The sequence below is a fragment of the Passer domesticus genome, chromosome 2, assembly GCF_036417665.1.
Source record: "Passer domesticus isolate bPasDom1 chromosome 2, bPasDom1.hap1, whole genome shotgun sequence".
In the NCBI taxonomy this organism is placed as follows: Eukaryota; Metazoa; Chordata; class Aves; order Passeriformes; family Passeridae; genus Passer; species Passer domesticus.
In genome coordinates, this window is record NC_087475.1 from 75,895,549 (window position 1) to 75,921,468 (window position 25,920).

General features: G+C 38.3%; 2 long non-coding RNA genes across 6 annotated transcripts in view; one reads left to right on the forward strand and one right to left on the reverse strand.

The window, feature by feature from the left end:
- The first annotated feature begins 1,350 nt into the window (after positions 1–1,350).
- LOC135295525 (uncharacterized) lies at positions 1,351–6,802 on the forward strand. The gene is made up of 4 exons (XR_010357652.1): positions 1,351–1,453; positions 1,759–1,862; positions 5,369–5,442; positions 6,694–6,802. It is a non-coding gene; the product is annotated as an uncharacterized LOC135295525 (long non-coding RNA).
- Positions 6,803–14,121: 7,319 nt separating this feature from the next.
- The window catches only part of LOC135294300 (uncharacterized), a 34,031-nt gene continuing 22,232 nt past the window's right edge, over positions 14,122–25,920 (reverse strand). For 4 of the 5 annotated variants that reach the window (XR_010356424.1, XR_010356422.1, XR_010356423.1 and 1 more), the window contains 2 exons: positions 21,751–21,905; positions 14,122–20,265 (listed from right to left, as the gene is read on the reverse strand). This is a non-coding gene — a long non-coding RNA (uncharacterized LOC135294300). Of the gene's footprint in view, positions 21,579–21,750; positions 21,906–25,920 lie in introns of all 5 variants that reach the window. The other variant, XR_010356425.1, reaches the window with a different exon arrangement.

Sequence of the window (25,920 nt, forward strand, 5' to 3'; positions counted from 1 at the left end):
CACCAGGAGAATGTGTAAGAGGTTTTTATTATTTGAATGAGAGAAGAAGCAAGGCACTGAAAAGTGTGTTAGATTCAAAATCTGAATGAGGTGCTTGAGTTTTAAGTCTTGAATTTCTTTGTGTATTTTTCATTAGCAATGTTGTTGCATTCTCTGTTCACAGATCCTCAAATAAAGGAAACATAGGAAAGGAAACTTTTAAACCAAAAGAGAAAAGAAGCTTCTGTGACTGAAGAAGCTGAAATGTAGATGGAGCCACAGGTTTTCTCTCTATTTCTGATTCTCTACCTCCAAAACATGAAAAAAAGCAACATTTGCAAGGGTAGAGATTTTCACTTCATAATATGGGTTGCCCCATGCCAGATGACCCATCTCTTTGGGCTGTGGTTTCTGGTTTTCAGCCATTTTCTTTTCTTCCTTTTGTTTGGTGTACGTGTTTTGGTGCAGTTTTTTCCATTTTTTTCCCATTTAACCTGACAAAACAGAGGCAAAACCACCAGTCAACTTCAAACAATGTCTGTGGTTGCACAAAATTATATCTCTGGCAAACCTAACAGGAAGGCAAAGATGGGTCTTAGGATGTGTGCGGGCCTTCAGAGGTTCAAGCCATATGTGTTATTGTGCCACAGGATTAATAGGGAAGCTGAGCTGCCATGGGAAGTTCTGGGTAATCTGAATCTCTGAGCTTGAGGGAGCAAATCAGTGCTGGCAATACCCTGGCGAAGCAGTGGGACCCCCTGGGAGCTGTTGTCACCTTTTGTGAACCACAGCTGGAGCTCTCTTCTTCCCTCACCTCTCTGGGATATGTGATGTCTATCTTGTGGCCCTTAGGCCTTGGAAGGTTTGCTGGCTGGTGTTCAAGATCAGAAAGGCTGGACATATCTATATTATAGGAATACCAACCATTGTAGACCAACATCTTCTCAGTGATTGTAAGGACTGAAAATAATGCAACTTCAATGCAACACTCAGGACTGCTCACTTCTTTTACAGTGTTTTACTTCTTAACTGAGTCCATGGCTTGAGTTAGTAAATACTACATGAAAAGCGATCTCTGCATTGTTCCTGGAAAAAATTACTAGGATGGTGAGAAAACTCATTATTAATAACCATAGTGTAGAAATTTGTTTGAATTACTTATGATTTGACTCTCAGTTGGAAGGGTTTGTTATGATTTCTTTTCCTACCAGCCCTTTCTTTTAGTTGTGTGGTGGAATATGGAAGGTAGGGTCACCAAGAGAAACTGGGACTGTTTAGGGCCTGTAGATGGCATTATGACATTACTGCATTTCTGTTGACTAGCTCTGAACACATTAAAAATTATAAAGTACCAAGAGGTCACAAAGGTGTATAGCAGCTGTGTCACAGCTGATGAAGTTACATGACTGCCATCCAGCATCATTTAAATCCCCTAAAATATATCAGGTGCAATGCTTAGCTGCAGTTCAGTGTAGTAAGTGAATGCCATATAAACTATGAGTAATGTACTGAGTAATGCAATCTAACTGTTTCTCAGGAGAACTTGGCTGTGGTTTTAGTCAACTAAGATTAGCAATTGGCAAATCAAAAGTGGAAGCCTTTGTGTAGTCAACAGTGGAAAAGGTCAAGATGTGCCTTAGGGCCTTCACTGTACTGGAATGTAGAAAGCAAAATGACCTGGCCACATTACACTATTGATATTATGTCCTGGAAGTACCAAAGTTATGTCACTAGAATATTATTGCTCTTTTTTTTTTCTTTTTTTTTTTTTCTTCTCAGAGTGCAGGATAGAAAATGAAGATGCAGCTGAAAGTGGAAATATATACTTAAGGAAGGAAGATTCAGCTAGCATGCTCTCCTTCCTTCTGTGAATTAAGTTTCAGGTCAGTAGACTGTAACAAATCCTCCATTCCAGTGGGAGACAAGCTAGTGCATTACAACACAGAAACCAGACTAGCTTTTAAAATGCTTGTAAAAATGAGATTATATCTACCAGGATACATAAAACTATTCAACACATTAAACCAATAATATTTTTTCTGACATTAATCTAGCCTTTCTTATTTAAAGGACATACCCTTTCAGCAGAGATCAGCTACCCTAAAATTACCCTCAGCAAGCACAGTAAATGCTGAAATAATCATTATGATCTGAGATGAAAATTGTACTGTGGAGCTTATGTAAATCATAAAGCTTTCTTTTATGTTCCAAATATGTTTATAGTTTGCTAGTATTCCTTACCACAGTATTAATAGTTGAAATTGTAAGCAGAATTATATTATGTATGTCAAGTATGGCTGGGGAGTAATGGAATGGCTTACCACAGAGAATTAAAAGCAGGATATCAAACTGACTGTTCTTCACTGTAATTTTGGAGTTGCACAAATTGAACAGGAGGTATTTTGTATCAATCACAGGCATGTTTATATAATGCAGACCTGCTCCTGTGGTCTAGTTTTCTACCAGAAGAAAAATCCTATCCTTATGCTTTTTGATAAGGTCAGTGATAATGTGTCAGAAGAATTAAATTATCCTGTTGAGGCAGAACCCGAGGAAAATAAAACTGCTAATGATAGCAGAATCATTAGTGTCCTGCTGTGGAAAAAAAAAACCAAACCTCATCTTCTATAGGTTAGGTGACTGTCAATCAGAAGTTGTATCTGTACTGCATATAGACATTTGTCTATATGAAACATTTATATTTTCAATATAAAGATTTTGACAAGATTAGATCTACCTGAGATGACGTTTTTTCCTGGTGTCCTTTGAGCCATGTCTCCCAGCTGACAAGATGCTCTTGAAACTGTTAAGAGCTTTCTGCTTTTGAAACACGGGCTTGCATTCCTGGTTAACACATAGAGAAGTGGAGCAATGAACTCTGTAGGGGCATGAATCCATAAGAATGAGCAAATTGCTGTTAGGAGAGACCTCAGAAACACATCTCTGTACAACAGTAAGCACAATCCATTCTCCATTCACTACAGTGGCTCCCTATGGAGTGCTGAATAGGCAGAGCAGAACTTGCATCTGTCTGTCTTAGCAGCTCTGTTGGCTTTTTCATACCCAGCTGTCTGTCTTGCATTTGTGATGAAACATTGCTTCCTATGGACAAAGTCTGGAATCTTGGACAGCATTTTCTTGGTTAACTTCAATGTGGATTTTTTTGCCAGCTAATAGGTTAGAAATACATATTCATTACAATATGGGATATAACTAGAGTGAAGAGAAAAGAATACTCAAAAGAGTTGTATTTGATTTTGCTTGTATTGACACTATATATGACTACACCTGTTAGAAGGCTGTTTTGGCTATTACTCATTTTATGCATTTTAGGAAAACTGTTTTGAAATGTACAGTGCAATTATCTTCTCAGACAGAAGGTTAGTAAATGTTTTGCTGTGAGAAATGGAGTTTGTCTGCATGATAGATAGTGACTGTGCCTAAGCATGGTGATTGTGTCTTAATGCTATGTTTCTTTTGGTGCTACTTAGGTAAAATACAGCTGAGTTTTGTGATCCAGATCTGGCACTGAACAACACTGCTTCTCTGCTGTCTATGAATCTGTGCAATTTAAGCAGTGGAGCATGGGCTTTGCAAATTCAAAACCATTTAGATCAAGAAGTAATTTTCCTATGTCAAATACAACTGTAACAATTAAATAGTGTACAGAACTGTATATAACAATTCTTGCATACTCCTACATGCTCTGGATGACTTCAGTGTTGACTGCTTTGAGCATCCACTCTTAAATTTGTCATGAATAGATTCTAATTATAATTTTATTACCTCTCTAAGAGCATGTTTCCATTTAGAACAATGAAGCAGACATTCATGAATGAGTAATAATTAGACTGAAGTATTTAGGCTCTGCTTCTAATAAGAGACATAGCAAATAAATGTTTACTAATAATTATAGGGAAGCAAGCTTAACAGTGCCTCTATCATATTGAAAACCATTCAGAAACTGGGGAGAACAAGGTCTATCTTAAATTATTAGTGCTGTCTTTAGTGTTGTTACTTAAAATTCTAGCAATATCTTAGAGTTTATGTCCTTCTTTAGACTTTATTAGTTTCTTCTTCCCCTTCTTCCTCTTCTGTCTGCAGCCTAGAAGTCAATGTGGTATGGAAAATCTTCAGCTCCTGCCACTCAGTGACAGCAGTTCAAATGAGTGGCACTATCCCCACTGCCTGGAATGGATGACATTTTTTCTTTGGAAGTGGGTGGTTGTAAACATGCAACCATAAAACCTCTTGTAAGTTTTTTTCTCAGGTTTCCCCAGTGCTGTCTTGATATCTTCCACCAATTTTTTATGCCACTATGGTCATTTGAGCTCAGTGACTCGTTATCATTTATGGTGTTTCTGCTGCAAAGCACTTCTCCATAACCATAGCCAGGCACTGTTGTACAGAGACAGGGCACAGGCATCCTTGAAATTAGAGATGTTCTACTGTACAGTCTCTGAAAGCAGCAAACATCACTAACTGCCTTCTTCTCTCCCCCGCCACAGCTCACGTATGGTGTGTGGGCCTTCACAAAGCAACCAGCCCTCAGATCTGCAAATCCATCAAGCAGCAAAAAATGGGAGTTAAAGCAACAGTACCTAAAGAGGAGAAGTTTGAAACTTACTGTGCAGAGAAAAAAAAAAAATTCCCAGAGATATATCCAATCCCCTTAGCCAGCACATATTTTCAAGCACCTGGGGAAAGATACAAGTTTTGGGGTACTACTGGTGACATGGGCAAAACACAGGGCCTGGTGCAGTCCTTGAGCATGGTCCTATTAAAACCATGGGCTGCTGGACATAGCAAAAAAAAACTTTCAGGCTTTCAAAAAGAATTAATTTTCAAGGCATGGATTGAGTCTTTTCCTCTGAAAATGTTGATGTAAAACTCCAAAATTGTCTGAAATTCATTCCTATGTAAGGTGTGGAACCCTGAGAGAGGGTCAGTGCAACACCTTCAGTATTCTTCTCTAGAATAGAGAGAATAACTAACAATTTTCATAAAAATTTAGAACCACAAAATGGTTGAGGTTGGCAGTAACCTCTGAATGTTATTTGCCACCTCCTCTGTTCAAACAGTGCTACCTACAGCAGATTTCTCAGGGCCATGTCAGATGCCTTTTGAATATCTGCAAGAATGAAGAGTCAACCATCTGTCTGGCAAGCTGTGTCACTTCTTGGTCACTCTGACAGCAAAAAATTGTTTCGGCATGTTCAGAATTTTCTTCCATATCTCCTTTACTTTCTTCAGAGACATTTACATTTCCTAAGAACAGAGGCGTGTTTTCTTGTGCAAATATAAATGGAGGCAAATATAGACATGAAATAATAGTTTGTTGGCTGGAGAAATGATCAGTTTGAGAGCTCACTACAGTTTTTGCCATCAGGTACACTTGTAAATCAAAGGAGGGATGTCCCCGTCTCTGGATCTTCCCAAAAGTCCAGTCCTCAGAAAATTCAGGTGAATAGCCCTCATTTAGCTCCTTGTCTTCCTTTTCTAGCACCAAGACTGTGCAGAGCTGGTTTCTCCCTGTCATTCCTGGTAGTTTCATGGTCATTGCAATCTCCTGCTTTCACCTTGGGAATGGCTAGAGAAGGGAAGGAGACCCACCTGAGGTCCTCCACATACAGCAGCCACTTGCCAGCTTTTAACTTAGGTTGTAAAAGACAGTCTCTCTCACTGACATATTATTCAGCTTCACATGTCTTTTTAATACAACTTCATGGCAGTACCATCCTCCTTTTGGTATTTTTGTGAACTGACTGCCAACAAAATCCCACTTTCTTCCCCCACCAAGTCAGAAAAAGGAATGAAGCTGCTAGAGCAGATCTGTAGGCTGTTTTTCAGGCACAAGTTAAAGTACAAGACATGCTATTTGAATATAAGAAATAAACTTTTTTTTACTGTGACAGCAGTCAAACACTAGTGGTAGGTATAGAAAAACTTTGGAGATATTGGAAGTCTGACTGGAGATGATCCTGGGGAACCTGCTGTTAGTGATCCTGCCTGCAGCACGAGTTTGACTAATGATCCCCAGAGGTACATCCCCGGCTCAGCTGCTCTGTGTTGCTGTGATTCTCCCACACTCCAGCTGTATTTCAGATGTGTTCACATCTACAGAAGAGTCTGGGCTTTCAGTTCTGGATGAAAACTCTTCTAACTACTGACTTTTCCCTGCAATCTTGATTTCTTCTGGGCTTTGGGCTCTACTATAATACCAGTACTATTGATAGTCTAGTTTCTTATATGCCATGTTCACTTTTAAGTGACCACTTGTATTTTTTTGTAAGGACAAGGTAGCACAAATAACTGACTCCAGATTTATCCTGTTTATGTTAAATAACTGTATTGGAATATAAAATATCAGACTGTATTTATTCTGGATGTAGTTTGTATCCTTCTTTCTAAAGAGACTTTTAAAAATTTTTTTTTAACACCATGATAATTTTGCCTTTAAGACTGAAAGGTGAAACATTTTTTATCAAGCCATGAGTCTTTTGTAACGTCTGGGGGATTTTTCGTGTGTATGTTTGTATGTGTGTTTTTTCATTTTGTTTTGCTTTATCAAAAATATGTAGAAAAAGCAAAAGCAAGAATAATGCCTTTGTGATAATTTTCTTAAAAAGTGAAATTTGTCTAACAGTCTTTCAATTCCTGTCTTAAGAAGCATGATAAGTACTAAATTGATGGAGATATACATATGTGTTACAGAAATTTCAGGTACCGTTGTGTCCAGGAGACGCTGGGAAGAAAGCTGCCAGGGTAAAGAGATACTCGGCTTCTTTTTCTGTGATGGAGTTATAAATTATTTTTAAAATTAGTTTTTCCTGTGTAAGTTTCTCTAGGAATATTTTGTAGGATATCAAAATGTTGCATCAAGAATAGTGTGTCCAGCAGGACCAGTGCAGAGGCCATCCCCCTGTACTTGGCACTGGTGAGACCAAACTTTTAATGCTGTGCTCAGTTTTGGGTGTTTTACTGCAAGGAAGACATTGAGGGGCTGCTCTCAGTGCTGTGGTTTAGTTACCGAGGTGGTGATGGATCAAAGTTTGGACTCAATGATCTTGGAATATTTTCCAACCTAAATGATTCTATGATTCTGTAGGTCTGTAAAACTGTACATCCAAAAAGACTAGACTTGGATTCTAAGAGAATGGCCTAATGGTACAGTGGATACCATCACTAAATGCTGAAGCAGGAAACTCAGTAGAATTGAAATAAACTGTTTCTGCCACTCTCAACATACAATGCTTCTTCCTGTTCTTCTCATTGGTGATTGTCACACTTGAAAAAATGTTTCCATATCCCAAACACCTATTGAGGCAATAGGCAGGAGACAGGAATCAAGAAGGGATTCACCTATTCCAGTCAATCTAAGCTGTCTTTACAGACTGTGGAAAGAAACTGGCAGTGTTATGAATTAATTTTATGTAAGTTAAAAAATTGAAATAGTTTGAGCACTGCTTAGGACACATTCCAGGGATTTCCAGAATGTAGAAGAGCTTTTGCCATTCACTGATAAAATTCTGTCTGCTTTTGCAGCTGGAATAGTCTTTTAAATTAAACAACAACAAATGCTAGAGATTTACTGTTGCAACATAGGTAACAATTCGTGGACAAGCAGGGAAGTATCCTGGTTTATTTCTAATAAGGTCTATTCTTTAAAGGAAAAAGGCCCGCATACATAAACACAAAAAGTGTTAAATAATCCTAATTAGTTTTCTTTCCTTTGTTTCAGCAGATCTGAGAGATGAAAGGTTCTAACAGAGATGAATACATTAGGAACCATAATGAGGGTAGCATGGGCAATTTTTAATTAGCTTAAATCACCTTCTATCTGCTTGTTTCATTATGTATTGTATTTAATATATCTATATGTGTTTTATTTTTCACAGTTTGTAAATTGTATATATATAAGTAGTATGAAATTTACAAATTATAATTGGTTGTTTATATATCTTCACTGAAATTGTCTCACTAATGGTAGTGATTTGTCAGTATTAGACAATAGAATTAAATCTCATCCAAAAGTACAGGAAATCAAAAAGCAGATTGTTACATAACATCTTTCTACTCTTCAGTAGTAAGGTAAAGCTTTTCCTGCCTTTATTAGCCGTAAATGAAAAATGAGAATGAAAATAATTTCCTCTGACCAGACATGAAGTTCTGGGAAGTGTGTGATAGCTGCAGGGCATTAGATGGCTCTTTCCTCTGCTATTTAGGACCATGAGTATCAATGTTGCAAAATCTCAGACTTTATTTGTAGTCCAGCAGAAGGTCAAGACAATTCCATCCAACCAAAAAGCAACAGAAAACTGAACTTTTTAAACTATGGAAGAAGTATTTTCTAGCCCTCCAAATAAATTTGCCTTTATTTTGTCAGCCTTGTTCATTCCATCTCTGTTCTCTCTGATGCCACACTCCCTTTCCAAGCAGTGCCTATCTAACCTCTTCCCTTCTTTAGGGCTGGAAATCTGCTTAAAGCTACAGGGTCACCTGATTCCCAGCACTGTATGCCTTCACAGTGATAACTCTTTTTCCATGTTGTGAAAGAGTCTCAAGTGTTTGGTTCTAGTAGAAACACTTCTGGGATCCACTAATTTAGTATTCTTTTCTCTTTTAGTCATTGATATGTTACTCTACTGGGTGGACATTCCCAGAATTCCTCTCAAATCTCACCTGTTTTATGCAGTTGGACTGCATGGACCTGGGGGAGGAACAGTCCTGCTCCTTATGTACAACATCTATCATAACCTGTCTGTTTTCTCAGATGGAACTGTTATGTGGGGAAAAAACATCTGTGCTTTGTCTAGATTGGAAAACATTCTACAGATACAATATAGGATTTCTCAATCCCTGGTTACTCCTCAGGATCACATCTATAGTAATTATGTTCAGTTAGCACAATTGTTTCAAAGTAGCTTCTAATTTTACAAATGGAATTACTTAATAAATATTTTGCAAAAAGGTGTTTCAGAGTCTTGATTACTGTACATATGCATTCACAAAGTTTGGCAAATCATACTCAACATAAATATACACATATATTTTTTGCATACTCAAATATATGTTTGTGGGTATGATATACAGTAAAAATGAACACGTACATAATGTTTTGAAGTGCTTGTGGATTATTTTGTCCATTGATTTCACAGCTACGTTAGCTGTTGCTTTAGCAACAGAAAATCCAATGTAGACAGCTCTCAAATCAGATAAAATTATTCAACTCAGTTCAAGTCCAACAGATATGATATCATCACTGTTTCTTTCAATATTTGTAGGCTTATACAAACAGAACATTTATTTTGTAAGCTTCTACAAATAGAAGAGTTGTTTTACTTCTGCTAATGATGTAAAAATACAGTACTCATTGTACAGAGGTTATTGCTTTAATCCCTCACTCCCCTTCCCTGTGCGCTGAAAGCCATAGTTCAAGCCTTTTGAGACAGGTAATATCTGAATGCACTGTGTTCCTGCTGAGCCTTTACAGTGTTCTTTATGCATCATATGTCTTGTTTAAAACAATGATCTGGCACTAAACAATCTCTAGTCACTTGGTTTGAATGTAGTAATCTACAATTTCTTCACTTCAGGCCAGTGACATCACATGACATGACTATACTGACTTATCACATTCTGTCAAGTATTCTTGGGCTAATTATTCCATTTCACGCAATCTGCAACACTGTATGACTGAAGGTACACAAATATTTTCAGTTGTTCCGTGTCATGATGATTAATTTCTTTAATTATACAAAAAATAAGAATTCCAAGGGGAAAAAAAATAATTCAGTGTAAATAATTCAAGGATACATCTATTGTGTACCTGGGATGCAGTATTTCATTACTTAGGTACTTACGTTACTAAGGTGAACAACCTAAAAAGGCAGTTCAGGGTAAAGAAATACTACATACTTCCTTCTGTGAAGCTGGCTGTGTATTGTGTTTTGGTTAAAATTGATAAAATTGTACAGTAAATATTTAGAAAATATATGGATACTGAAACTTTTTTTTATGATCAGTCTAGCCCTTTGATTGGCATTGGAGTAGACAGCTAAACTAGCCACATAAGTGCCCTCCTTACTAAAGTAGAAAGGAGTTTATCTAACCCTAAATAGCATATCTAAATAGGTCAATTGGCTAAGTTGAGAAGACAGGAGTAAAATACTAATAGAGTTAAAGTGAAAAAGTTCACCAGTTATCATTTTCTCTCTGAAGTTTTGTGGATGAGACACTATTGCTAGGAGGGCAATATCCCTCATATTTCAGGTGGATCTTGTGTATCAGTTTTGCCCGTTTCATCTTGTCCTATTGCTTGACACTACCAAGCAGATCCTGAGTCTTGCCTCTTGGCACTCTCCCTTTGGGTGCTTGTATACACTGATGAGGTCCCTCTCAGTCATCTCTTCTTGAGAAGAGAAGCTCAGCTCCCTCAGCCTGTACTTGTAAGAGAGAAAGAGAGATACTCCAGACCCCTCGTCCTCTTTATCACTCTTCAAGGAAAAGTCTTCCTTCCAACATTACTCTACCCTGCACTCCTGGGTAAGAGATCTCTGAGGGCTTGTCTTGTCAGTGAAGACCAACACAAGGAAGACATTCATTAACTCTGACTTGTCTGTGTTCTGTGTTACCAGGATCCCCCTCCATTTAGTAATGGACCCACATTACCTTTTGTTTTCCTTTTGCTGTTGACATATTTTAAAAAGCCTTTATTCTTGTCCTTCACATCCTTGGTCACAGATTGACCTTGACCTTCCTCATCTCATTTCCACTTTGACTACCTCTCTCTATATATTCATTTAAAGTGGCCTGATCCTACTTCCACCTCCTGTATATTTCCTGCTTATTCTTGAGTTATTATTTCATCCACATGGGTCTCTTGCCCCTTTTGTTTGTTTCTTGCTCAAGAGAATTGTTTTTGAGATTGGATAAAGTGATTCTTGATTATCAACCAGCTCTCAGAGTCCTCTATACTGCAGAACCTGTCTCCATGGGATTCTTCCAAGAAGATTCCAGGAGAGGCTAAAGCTAGTTTTTCTGAAGCCTGTGATTCTATTTTACTTGCTGCCATGTTTCCTCCTTGCACAATACTGAACTTCACAATCTCATGGTCACTGCAGTTAAGGCTGCCCTCAACTTTAAGTCTCCAGCAAGGCTTTCACTGTTTGTTAGATAAGGCTGAGGAGTGCATTCTCCAGCCTACTCTTGGCAGTTCCACTCCATGCCTGTTCTTTCCTCCTTATCCTGTGGTTCTCAGTTTCTTTTGAAGACTTTGATAACTGATTGCAGGAATCTTGTTTTGTAATTTTATAAGCAGCATTCCATTACCAGCAGTTGCACAGTATCTAAAAAATATTTCCTCTCACAACTTAATGAGCAATTTTGTAGATTTCCTCTGGTTTTGAGAAAGTCTTCATAACACTGAAAAGACAACAAAATTATTGAAATATGTTCATGTTCTCCCATTCTTTTTTTACACCATTTGTTGGTTTTAGTTTTGTTATCATTATCCAACTTTCCCATTGCCACCCCCATCTCAAAAATATCAGCCAATGAGGCTCATCATTTTGTTAAGGGCTACAGATCCAAAGTTTAAAATCTATGACAGCTCATATAATGTGTGTACTGCTATGAAAGTTTAAACAAAACTGATTTGTAGCTGCAGAGAATAAAATTTTAGCTTGATCTAAAACAGAAACAAATTGATAAATTAGCTCTAAAGCATAGAGACTTATCTCTAAAATATCTCTAACTCCTGCCTAGAAGTGTGTTTACTGGAAATAATTGCATGGAACCGTAAAATTGAAAACTTGACTTATGTAGTTAAATAGTTTTGTGCAAACGTTTTTTCATAATCATGTTACAAAGCTCTCGCTTAAATACGCCCATCTGAATATGTTTTGCAGCACTGAAATTGTGTACTACCCTCACTTGTGTTACTGTGAAGAAATGTTCACAGTAGACAAAGTTCTTGGGTATAGAGATTACTGTCACCTCATCAATTTACCATTGGCATAGGTATGTTGTGAAATAACCAGGGAAGCCATAATTTACAAGGTTGGTTATTACTGGCCTGTGGATGACCCCATGCCAGAGCAGGTGGACACCTGAATGAGGTTGTGATCCTGTGGGAAGCCTGGACTCAAACAGGCTCCTGCACGACTGGTGGATCCACGGAAAGAGGAGCCCACACTGGAGCAGGTTTGCTGGCAAGCCTTGTGATCCTGGGTGGGACAATATTGGAACAGTCTGTTCCTTAAGGACTGCACCCCTGGAAAGGATTTACACTGGAGCAGTTCACTAAGAACTGTATCTCATGGGAAGGATCCACGTTGGAGAAGTTCATGGAGGTCTGTCTGCCATGGGAAGGACTCCATGCTGGAGCAGAGGAGTCCTTGTGCTTAGGAGGAAGAAGTGGCAGGGACAACATGTGATGAACTGACTGAAACCCCTGCTCCCCATCCCCCTGCACAGCTGAGGGGAGAAGGCAGAGAATTTGTGAATGAAGCTGACCCTGGGAAGAAGAGAGAGGTGGAGGAATGGGGGTTTTTATGACTAACTTTTATTTCTCATCCTACTCTGATACGATTGACAATAAATTGAACTAATTTCCCTAAGTTGAGATTGTGTGACAGTACCTGGGAGTGATCCTTGCACATTTTTGTCTCAAGCAAGGAGCCTTTTGTTATATTTTTCCTCCGTCTGTCCACCTGGGAGGAGTCCAGCCAGAGTTACAAATCACAGACGTTCATATGTGCACAGAAAGGTGCTTTGCAATTTTTTGCTTGTCCTCCAGAGTCCACCTGTCTCTTCATCAGAGCCCTGAGTGCATTGACCCTCCCCAACAACTTTTGGCTGCTTGAGCTCATGTACAGCCTCAGAAAGCACAACAGGTGGTTCTGGATGTGAAACTGATTTGTGAAGAAAGTGAGAAGCCTTATTGTGGATGATCCTCCTTCCCACAGGAGCTGGTTTTAGGCTAAGACTCTAGTCCTAGGCTCCTGCCTGAGATTAATTCAGATTGCCTGTTCCTGACCACGAATTTGCTGATGCAGACCTTAACCCTGACCCACAGATCGATTTACGAGCTTCAGCTCAAATCTGCCTTGTCACCATAGCTTTGCCTGGATACTGCTGAGCTGTGTCTGATCCAAATTATAACCATGAGGCCTGATCCTGATTGTGACTTTCCAGCTTGGCTTCATGGACTTAACTGATGTTCCAGGCTGTCTCCAGCTGCCAGTCCCCAGCCCCTATCCTGTCAGATATGGCTTCTGTTGTGCTTGGTTCCTGATTCCCTGTCCCTTAGGAAGCAGCTGGCCCTCACTGTGTCCTGGTTTGTTCTTCATACCTAATGTTCCTTTTGTTTCCCAGTCCCATAAATTGTCTCAGAAAGATCTGGCTTATGAATAGTGGAATGGCTTATTGACAGGTTGAAATAAAGCCTCATTGCTGCTCTTCCAGGCTCATCAGTCAGACCCTTGTGGGTGAAAGACTGATCACTTTCTGGTTGGTGGTGAGTTTTTCAGCATCCCTGAGGAGACACATCATTTTCTAGTGCAGTCTCAGACATGAGCTCTCTGCAAAGGGGTTTCTGAAATGTGAGTTTTCAAGACAAGAGTGTTTAACTGTATATAAATATGTGCTACTGCTTCCAGTCACATTTACAACTCTGCTGGTCCATCCCAGCAATTATTATTTTCAGATCTGGCTATATTTGTGCCTGCATGTGCAATCCTTCCAGAGAAGGAGGATACTACAGAACTCCTCTTTGGTCTGGTTGACAGTCCTTTGTGTAAGCTCTTGGTAGTGTGACCAAGCCAGCATATACAAGGCTGGTGTTGTGAATGGCGGATTTTTGCAAGACCCTCTCAAATGCAGGGGTTTTCCAGTGCACAGCCCTGTTTCTTACACTTATGTACAAAGTGGTGAACTTGAAACATTTCCAAGGGCGAGACATGCATAATGTGTGGGAGATATTGGACTAATTAGACATTGAACTTCTTCTCTAGACTCCTTCATATGGCTCAGAGAAGAGCACAAAGTGATCATTTCCCTTATATTGTTCCCCATATCAACTCAAGTTATTTTATATGTTTAAAATAGCTTTTTATTGAAATTTTGATAAATTAACAGAAACAGGAGAAACTTCTAAAATTTACAATGAACAACTCCCTGTGTGGCAATGAGAAGAAGCAGTGTTTGATCACATGCCAGCAGAATCTGCCTTTGACTTATCTGTTGGTAGACAGTAAGATTATTCAGGCCACTGAAGGAGGAAAATGAAATAAAAAAAGACACCTTTTTTTCTGGTCATTTTACAGTGTAAAAGAGAAGTCACAAATAAGTTTGCTGCTCAAAAATAGTGCTTTAGTTATGCATTACAAGATATCTTTTACCTCTATGTATTTATATACTGTGGGGGGAGAGGGAAAGATGGCAAGAAATCCACGGAAATAGGCAAAATCTGTCAAGCAATTAATTTTCCAAAAACCATTTCCAACAGAGAAGGCCCATAAAGCTTCCAGCTGTGTCTCATAAGCTTTGTGATTATTGACATTCTTAAATAAACATTTACAAGTTTCAGCCATGGTTTTATAATTGGTTTTATTTTTTATAATTAATTTTTTCTTTTAATTAAAACTGCACGGTAAAGCTGGTGAAATCCATATACATTTCTCCTTATTTATTATTGGTTATATTCCTTTCTGTTATCACATTCCTCTATCTTGCCATAGATTCTCTATCCCACCTCCACCCAGGATACAGGTTACTTTCTACCCCTTCCTGCCTGGCAAGTGCTCCTGGTTTTGGTTGGTGTTGCTGAAGACAAAGCTTCTGTTCAAATAAGAGAATTGTACCCTACACACCTTTCATTTACCATATTCAGTTGAAGACTTTCAACATTTCATTCTCTGTAATGTAAGTCAGATTTCGTTTGTCAGTTATGGTACAGGAGTTATTCTGGGGAAGTCCACCACAGAAGCTGTGATAAGAAATAATAAAACATGTCAAACTCATACAGAAAAGGGTCTAATCAAATGTGACTTAAAAGAGTTTATATAGAATCTATTTTCACCTGGAGCTTGATGGGCTGACAGTAATGATTATGTGTACTTGAGTGAAGAAAGGCTCCAAAGGGTACACTGTTATTCCATCTTGCCAGTTGAAATATGGACGGAATGGAGAAAAGTTCACATATTTATGGATTTGTAAATAAAGTGAATAGTTTCTTATTACCAGTTCAATCTTTTTCTCCAAATAACACATGATCTGTGTACAACTGAAATTTGATGTAGTTGCAAACCAGAAGGTTTTGGGCAAAAAAATATCTGCCCAATTCTGGGTGGTGCTATCTATATTTGAACAGTAATGTCTGCAGAAAAAAAGTTATATGTAAAATTGCATGCTCACCTTTAAAGATTTTTCCCTTTTGGACTCTGGAGCAGTAATCTTGCCTCAATCTGCTTATGCTTGAGAGACCATAGTTACAGACAAGGTTGTGGTTAAGACAGAGAAATGTGTCTCCCTGTCACAGCAGATGTTTGTTTGGATTCCAGTCCTCTTAATGTGAGAGACAGAGAAGTCTGTGGAGCAGTACTTTATTTTGCTGTCCTCCAGAAACAAATTTTATAGCTGTAAATAAAAGATACTAAATAAAATCTATATGATGTGAGGAATATTAAAACCTAATGTGCAGATCTGGCCGTTTGCTTCCAATCTTCCCTTTATTGATTCCATAATTTTATTGATTCCTTTTATTGATTCCAGGGGAACTTCTCAACACACACTGGAGGTGCATTATATGTATCTACACCATTACAGACTAAGTTCTGCCTTGGGAGATGTGTTTATGGTGGGACATGTGTGAAGATTCCTTCACACAGAGGATTTCAGGCCCCAGCACCAGTGTGCCTGGCAGGGGTCTGCTCTGAGTCTCCGTGGCCAGATGGAGGGAGGGCCAGCTGGGGGAAATTGAAGAGCTGTCTCATTGCAGAGCAAGTAAAGACTGTCAGTGTCCCTGGGCTGTGTGTGTGTGCAAGAAGTGTGAGGTAGGGGAGAAAAGAACGTCTGTGGTTGCCAAGAGGATAGATTAAGAGAAACTGAAAAGGAGAGAGAACCCGGAAAAGGAAGCTCTAGGGTCCATCCTTTGTGAGTAATGATAAAAACTACCTCTGCTGTGGACAGTTGGATATAAATGATGAAAAATCTGAATAAACTGGACTAAGAACTAGAAAATCAGCTTCAATTGGCCAGGAAAGGAGGGAATTTCTCCATCAGCAGTGGTAATTGAAAGGTACAACAGAACCTGAAAAGTCAATGTCTTCTGCTCTGGAAGAGATTTGCCTTCTTACCCCCTTCTACCCTTTCTTCAGTCTCATATATATTTATCGCAGTTCCCATCTGATGCACAGACTCTCCCTGCCTCATCCTAGAAAATCCTGACAAGCTGCTAGAACATCTTCTGCCCCAAGCTGTATTATGCCTGTAGAAATTTGTCTTGTAGAGAGGAGGTGAAAATGTTCAGGTTGATGCTTAAGATTTTTATTTTTCCTGGAAAGAAGTATTTTATTTTGGATGAAGGCCAAGGCTAAAACACATCTATCCTTGAGTAGGACTTTTTTAGAATGGTGGGAAAGAGGCAATGGTAGAATGAAAATACAGTTTCCTGGACACGCTCCTTTTGACTCAATGGAGACTCAAATCAGCAATTCTAGAGGAGCAAATGAGGTTATGAGGTCATCAGCTTTCTTCTCAGTTGAACATTTTTCTATTTTTTTAAAAAAATATTTCCTTTTCCTGTGTGAGGAAAAAAAAGATAGTTTCTCTTTAATTTAAAAACATTTTTATTATTGCAAGACAGCTGATAACGTAAAGGGTTTACTACTGAATTTTGAAGGAATTATAGCTGTTTCTTTTTTCTTTGCTATAGATCTCAGTGTCTTATTGTAACTCACACCCTTGGAATTAGCATGTTGTTATAGTGCTCTGATTTATCCACTGCACTTTTTATTGGGCTAGCTTTTATTCCACATAAATATCCATTTGTTTAATGGTGCTAAATGTTTGCCTGTCTGTGCATTTGAGGGCCAACTATAAAGGCACGATGCCCTGGAATCACCTTTGCTGCTTCTTGGCTGGAGCTATTGTTAGGACCTAAAGAGCACCATTGCCCACCTCAAACAGTGTCAAGGCCACAGAAGGAATTTGGAGAAGCCACAGCAGCAGGAACTTGAGATAAGCACAGAAAGGAAGAGTTTTCGACAGGGAGATGCTAATTCCCAGCCTGGTGGAGGTGAGATCTGGTTAGCACATGCTGGTTAATTCATAACAGGCTGTGACATAAAGATGAGAGATATCTGGGGGAAATGGAGTCACTACTGACTGCATAAATTGTGTGTAGCTGTCTGTAACTCTCTCTTTCAGACATTTCCTCTCATGGATCAAGCAGTTAAAGATGACTGCCTAGGATGGAAATGGATTAGTGGGGAGAGGAAATGTGTGCAATGACCACAACCATGTCCTTAAGAGGCCCAAGCACTTATTATCTCTTATCTCTTTCCAATTTGTTCCAGACCTTTCTCTGATGAGGAATGTAGGGTAAAGTGCAGGGGAAAACTCTTACATTAAACTTCAGTGACCAAAACAAAATGTCAAATACCTGCTTCTACTGTCATTTGTTTCTGAGTTTTCATTTCTCTCTCCCAGCTTCAGCCTGCAACATTTCTTTTAATCACCAGATCCCACTGTTAAATTAAAGGAAGAAGAAGCTAGAGTCACCCCTTCACTTTGTAAAGAATATCTTTTGGAGCATACTTCATATTTAGGGCAGATGTCATTTCCCCTTTATTGAAAACCAGATGGAAGCTAAAGGTTGCATTTTCCTTCCTGACCTTCTGCTGAAAAATGCTGATCTCCAGGGGAGAGCAAAGGAAGGAAAAGTTGTCTGAGATATCTCTCTGTACCAGCACAGCTGTAATTTCAAGTATGATGCTTTAAATAAATTGATAAAACCTGGTAATTTATACCCTTTAATGCTTGCTTGTATTTCCAGTTTGTCATGTATTTCTGTGTCTGTAACCTGCAAGAAACTAAGTTTTGTTTTCAGTTGACATTTCATGATTCACATGTGTAGGAACGTCTGAAATCCGAAAAGAAATGAAAGAAGTTATAAAAATATTAAATGAAATTCCAGTGGGCCTGAGCTAATATTTATTCAGATTCCATGACCTTAACACTTTGTAGAATGCCTTCCAGTATTATCTCTGCTCTGCACTTCACGCTACAGTCTGTAAGAGCCAGAGGATGAGCTTCAGTTTGCTTGTGTCAAATACTGGCATAGTGACAAGGTGTGTGTGGTATCTGGCTTATCAACAGGCAGCAGATAGGGCCAGATTGACACCTAGAGATATGTCCCACAGTATCAAGAAAAGCAGTACTTGATAATGTTTTCAGAGATGGTTTCAAATGAGTACTGACAATCTTTCTCTGAGACAATAAACTATAGATCTTAAATATGTTTTCAACAGGTTGCAGGATTGAAAGATAGTAAGCTCAAAGCATACAGCTAGAATAACAATGCAAGTGAGTGAGTGCCCAAGAACCAGTGGTATAAGAGATCCTATTGTACTTACACTGAACAAAAAGAATCTATAAATAAAAACACACCAGATCATGTAAAGAAATCATATTTGGTCCTTCAGTTATTTCTGTAGGATTAACCATATATTGCATGGTTTATAAATGTCTTCTTTTTCTGTCTGAAGTTGTTCCTATTGAAAAAGCAATGTTTGCCCACAGATGAAGAAGCTGGCAGGGACTTACTTCAATAAATTTTGGTGTGGGGTTGGAAAGGACAAATATTTCTATATCTTGCAGCTTTGAATTTAGTACTTTGATAGTTGCTGATAGGGTCACATTTTTGGATTTCATACTGAAGAAATACTATGTATTCCCTGAACAACAGTCCCTTTCTTTACTGATGTTTACTTTCTCAGTATAAAGTATAAAACCTGAACTTTGCATATTGCTTACACCTAAAATTTCCTTCATTCTCTTTGGTTCTCAGTTTATCTTTGTTACTTCATTATTTTTCTCATACAAAATACAAGCATCATTTTTTCATATATAACTGTATTTAAAAGTATTGTCTGTACCACAAACTGTCTTTACAACTGGAAATACTGGACAGCTTTCTTGTCTGGAAATACTGGGCAGCTTTCTTGCCTGGGCTAGTGCTAAACTCAGTAGCTAGACTTTTAAAATTTTTTTTTAATTTTTTTTTTCTTCTTTCTCTATGTCAGATTTTTGTTCGGGGTAATGGGATTTATAAATAATTGCTCCTGGAACAGGCTTCTTTAACTGTTGACATTCATGGTCAGCTACTGAAGGATGGTTGACTGATTAGACAGCAGGGCTGTCTCAATTTTTACTCTTTGTTTTCAGCTTCTGAAGGGAAGAGCAAGCTGGGTGAGCAGGAAAGTAGGAATGGACATAAATTTTGGTCTTTCAAGAAAAATATAATGTGAGTAGATCTGAATTTCCTCCCTGGATTACCCAGAGATTGCAATGGCACCTCTGAGCATCTTCTGAAACCCCTTTGTTCCCCATCACTCATGGTGCTTAAGGACATTTACTTAGAACGCAAGAAGCATTACAACACTGAATTTTAATGTGCTTTGTTCTTCAAGAGGAAGATCTGTACAAGCATAAATGAACATGGGACTTTTTTTTTCTTCTAAAAAGTAAATAGAGGACTGATCAGTAAAGCTCTGATTTTCCATAATTGATGTTGCATAATCTGTATTAGACATAAAGAGATTTTCAGAATTTGTAAGGTTTGGCACAGCCAATATTTTGGAGGTCATCTGCTCCTAAAAGAGAAAAAAATTAAAAATATTTTATATTTAACATAAATTGATATAACTGATTATTGTAATGCCACCAGGTAAACTACTTAAGGGAATTAAGGGAGGCTGGAGAAGGAAGGTACTCTGATTGCAAATTCAGTTTCACTCCTCCTCCTTCTTCTTCTCCTTCTTCCTCTTGATGAGCCTCCTCCTCTTCCTCCTCCTCTTCCTCCTCCTCTTCCTCCTCCTCTCCTTCTCCTTCTCCTTCTCCTTCTCCTTCTCCTTCTCCTTCTCCTTCTCCTTCTCCTTCTCCTTCTCCTTCTCCTTCTCCTTCTCCTTCTCCATTATGCTTTAGCATTGGCTAATATCTCTACTTCTTTTGAGTGAGAGAGAACAGTGCAATTTAACTGACATCTTTTTTGTTCCATATTTCCTGTGCAAGGTCGGAGGAAAACATATAGAAAAGTGTGATTTCTCAACCTTAATAACATTACATCTCTTGTGAATAACTGCTGATATTTATTTAAGTTATATTTTAAAAATGTTACTGTTGAATGCCAAAAAGCAGAGAAATCTGAGCTATACATTTTATGGTAAGTTCTTCTATAGCTCTGTTATCCACAATGAATTCTGGCCATTACATCTCTGTCATTTAAGCAACAGACTTTTTTCTCAGAAAATACAAGGTCATTAAGTAATCAAATATGTGTTATCTAGTAACTCTGATGAAATTAAAGATCTCACATTTCACCACAGTAATAATAAATAATGTATTCAATTTTACAGTAGGATGGATGGGTGCCTTTCAATGCAGGACTTGAACAAGGCTGGAATTGAAATATCTTTTGTATACTGGAGAGCATATCTTATTCTTTTGCAATAGTAAACGCTGGTTTTGCTATTAGGATAATTTTTAAAATATATCTCTGAATGCAGGCAGCCACAAAGACTGACTGCTTCTGTTTTGTCTCTGCTTACTAATTAAAGCAGTTTGTTAGGAGAAACTGCTCAGAGCATCCAAAATGGGAAAGAAGTGGCTGAATTTCATCCCAGAGTTCATCACTGAATTGCCCTGCAAAGCGGTGAAGTGGATCCCCCTGTGATGCTGAAAGGAGGTTCTCCACTGACCTGAGCAGGAAATCTGGTACTCAGGAGTTCTCAGGCTTAACCAGAGCTCAAGTCTAAATACCATGTCACCATGGAGCATGGAAGTAATTTTCTCCTTTAGATAAATGTGAATCTTAGACAAAGTCTGGGGAAAATAGAGATGTGTGTTGTGAGATAAAGCCATATGGACTGAAATTCACAATATAATGCTTTCATGGTGCTCCCTTCAGTTTGACTGAGTGACATTATATTAGAACAATTATAACTCTTTCTGCTGCCATCTAATATCCATATAAGTGCTACTTAAAGAGAATTTAGAAATAGGATTCTCTTTTTTCCCCCCTCTTTCTTTCTTTGGCTCTGTTAATTACTTAGCAACAGAGCTTCTGCCATTGCAGAAAATGAGGTCGGCAAGACAACATTCTGTGGTTATTTTAGCAGTTTATAAATGTTGCTTTTTAATATTCACCCTCTTAAACACTTTTCTCTCACCCAGCCTCAATAAAAATACATATTTAAGCCCTATGTGTCTCTTTAAGATTAAAAGTTTACTAGGATGAATGTCTCCTAATGTCTCTCTCTCCATGCTCCACTGGACTCCTACATACCTCTACTCTTACTGGGGATCAAAGACAGCATCTGTAATGTAAAACAAATCTGTAATGCAAACACAAACCTGAAGCACTTAATAAACACATATTGTTGTCAAAAAATCCTGAGATTAGCGACTTGTATCTTGACTTTTTTGCACACTATCAAGGCTGAAGTCTTTGAGATACAAGTAATATGAGATACTAAGAAAATATTTTACCTCTGACTCAAAGCCTCCATTGTAAATGGTCCCAGGTGGAAAGAACCACTCAGTTATGCCCTCTTTTGTGCTCCTCTCCATGCTTGCTGCAGACAGGCAGTGCTAACAGGGGCTAGCAGGTCTGTTCAGGGGAACTAATTGCAGCCTTCCAGTACCTGCAAAAAGAAAAAGAAAGACAGAAACTGTTTACAAAAGCATGTAGTGACGGGACAAAGGGGAATGGTTTCAAACCGAGAGTAAGTTAGATTAGATAGTCAGAAAAAATTCTTTTTGGTAAGGGTGGTGAAGCACTGGAACAGAACCTGTGGATGCCCCACCCCGAGAGTGTTCAAGGCCAGCTTGGATAGGACTTTGAGCAGGCTGGTTTACTGGAAGATATTCCTGTCCATGGCAGGGGGTTGGAATTAGATAATCTTTTAGGTGCCTTCCAACCCAGAGGGTTCTATGATTCCATGATTTTGATATAATGATTAATCTGCTGCCTGGTGTTAGGAGGGATCTTTGTAGAAAAAAATACTTCTGCTAAAAAATTCACTCCTCTGATCCTGAGCTTTTACTGAAATTGCACAGAAACCTTAAGTTTATTGATTTATGTTGGATATGTTATTTTAAACATATGTATTCCCTTGAAGACATGTGGATGCATAAGTACATAATCTTACTGACATCCTTGCAAATTCAGTTTGGGGCTGATAGACAAGCTGTGCTGTTTTCATGTCAATCATCATTACTACTGGTACGAAATGATAGGTTAGAAAAGTTGCATATCCTCTGCCTAACAGGAGCCTGGAGATGGCAATTTCAGAGGGAGGTGTAAAAAAGTTTAAAAATAAAAAATAAGATCCTACATGCCAAATGATTTCCATAGTTACACTTCTGAGCATTCAGTAAGATTTCACAGCTGTCATCAAGAACTAAAATTGGCCTGTATGATCTTTCTTACTGGTTGTTATGGGAGTGAAAGGAAGTGCACTTGTTCTCAAGATTTGTGAGTTTTATAGTGGTCACTACTATGAAACTTTGTTTAAAAAGGAAATAAATGCTATGAATGCTGTGTCCAAACATAAAAATCCACCATGACTTAGAGGTATAACTTATAATCTCTCTATTATGACCCTCTAAGACACAACTCTGTGTGCTGGATTCTTCTTCTGTGCAAATTTACCTCAAGTCTCTACTTGGAGTGACGACATATACACACAATCAAGTCAAACTCTAGTTGATGGGTGTTCCTAGTTTACACCCATTTAGTCTGGAAAAAGGATTGCATTTTCTTCAATCTCTTTCTGATGGTACATTAAGAAAAGGATTCCAAATTGATATGGAAACATATGGACAATATATTGAAGTTCATCACACTCATGGGTATGATGAGGATATGTTCCAGGAGAAATAGAAAATAACTGCATAAGTGATTTTCATCTCATCTAACTTTAACCATATGTTTTTGTTTTACTTTTACATCCTTGTTAAAGGTAATGGAGAAAGACAGAAAGTAAGGAGAATACACTCTACTATGGGAAAAAGTATATCCACGTTATTCACCTCCCGGATGCACGTAATTCTCTCCACTGAACTAGGAGGGAGATTAGAAGCAGAATTAATCTTTCCTAATGCAAATCCTGCTGTTATGTATACATGTCTACATTTCAGTTAGGCTTTCTGTATAGTCAAAAGGGATAAATGGATGTTTCTTCAAGCGATTCATCAAACACTAAAGTAGAGGCACAAGTAAGGTGAATGAATTTTTCTTTCCATATAAGCTCACTGGTAGCTTATATGCTCTACACAGTTGAGATAACTACATTATAGGCATGCAAAGTCAGGTGAAATAGGAATTTCAGTGAAGTAGAAACTAGATAACTTGTTTAAATGGATAACCTTACTTCCATGGCAGATCAATTCTCTATGATCTCTTCAAGTTCCGGTCCATAGTCTACATTCCATACATAAGCAGGTTAATAATATATATTTGTAACCTTTTTTAAACTCTTTTCACAATACTATTGTGATTATTGATCACCAGCAGAACAGAGAGGTCTGTAAATACTTTAGAGAACATTTATGGAAAGAAAATCCTATGTTTGAATGTCTGTGGTAGAAAAATAATACAATCAGGCAAGGCTATTTGAAGGTTAATCCCAGAAGAAAGATGGAGAGTCCAAATTCCTGCTGTTGTGTGCAAGCACAGAACCATGTAATACAGAGCATAGGACCATGCAACACAGGGCTCCTACTTTCCTTATGGGATGTAATCATAATGGGCCACAAAGTCCTTTATACCTAATGGGCACAATAAATAAAATAGATTTGAGATTACTGTTTGGATCCCTTTTAAATGAGAAGTTCTAAATGGTAAAAGTTGGAGAAGATGCAGAGGTGGCTAGGTTCTGTGTTTTACCCTTTTCTGAGCAGGGTAACTCTCTCAATTGTTGGAAATCTCCTATCCTCATAGTGAAACCAGCCCCTAGGCATAACACTGATGTGTTAGAACCTAAGGAAAGGGGAGTATAAGCAGCAGTCATCAGGTCTAAAAGCTGAAGATAGATAGCTAGAGTACATCTGCAGTTTAATAATTGGATTTGTCTCTAATATATTTCAGTCATATTCTCTTTCTAAAGAGCAGGTTTTGTGAGTCAAGACTTTAGTAAGTTTTTAGTTAACCTCTTTGAGAAAAAAAATCCATCCAGTTTGTTCAAAATGGTGATCAGTGGCATTCTTTTCATGTACAGAATGGACTTTGATTTGTTGAGACATCTACAGATCTTTTGGCAGATATATTAGAGGACATGAGACATGCCCTACATGTCTTTTGGACCTTTTACTCTGTACATCACATTTTTGCACTCAAAATAAAGAAGCAGCTTTCTCCCAGATTTATTCTTCTTAACATACCTTCCTCAAGATTTAAGAAATAACATTGTCCACTGCCTGAAATCTGACTCCAGGACAGATTTTGTTGTTCTGGGCTTTCATTATTCTGAACTTTTTTTAATGGAAAGTGTATGATAAGGGACTTATCTGACTTCATTTCATTGACAAATATATCACTTATATGTTTGGTAGAAGGAAATATTCCTCCTACATCAGATGATACTTCTCAGCATCTGGTTATCAGCTGTCAGCAATGAAGGCATGAAACTATTAATATAATAGATTGGTTTCAGAGGAATCCATAACAAAATTAAAGGATCCATAACTTGGGCAATGAAGAAATAGCTCAAAACTTAACAAAGTGTGTTCATATTTTTCCATAAAGGGTTTCTGTTGTTATAATGACTCAATATATAATTTTGAAAATTGTTGAAATTAGCAAGAATTTGCAACTTCAATGTGAAGCAATTACATAAGACATTTCATTGGAAACAGGACTAATGAACTGAAGCTACCTGAGCAGCTCTGGCTTGCCATATTTTTCTCTCTACAGTTAGGCCTGCTGTGTCCTCATCACCAAGGAACATTGGAGAGGGCAGTGGCTTGTTTGGAAATTGCTCATTTCCTGCTAGCAGTTGCCAGATGTTGGATTGCCAGATGCATTTGTTTTAGAGCCCATGGTCACTCCTTTCAGGTAAAGATGGAGTGATATCGTGTGCAGGTGGATTGTCTGTTTCGTGGTGGATGTCAGCATCACTGTGCAGCAAATGAAACTACTGTGGAGCAAACTGAACCATTGGGAGCCAAAACCCTGGCTGGTCAGAGGAGCACACATGACCAGAGACACACTTTTAGGGCATTACTCCATGCTGAAAGAGCTAGGAACAGCCCCTAAGGGGCTGTGGCCATGGGTGACCCATGGTGTTAAAGACATGAAGGGATAAAGCAGCAAACCCTGTTACAAACAGAGTGACAGTAAACGGTTGTGTAAGGACAGCCAAAACCACCACATGCACTTAGACTCCTGTGCTGCCCATCAGCTCCTCAGAGTGCAAAAGAAAGGGAAGTTGGGGTGGGGTAGAGGGAGTACAGGGCAAGAGTTTGTGCTCTTCTACTTTATGCAAAATCAGCTATGGGAGATTTGTACTGGTTGTCAATCAAAAAAGCAAAATACCCTGAGCCTGAGATCTTCTGCCATAAAATGGTATTTATGAATATCTGTACAATGATTCAAGTAAATATGCTAATTCTTGTAATAATAATTGAGATTAAAATATATTTACCCACTACTGAGAA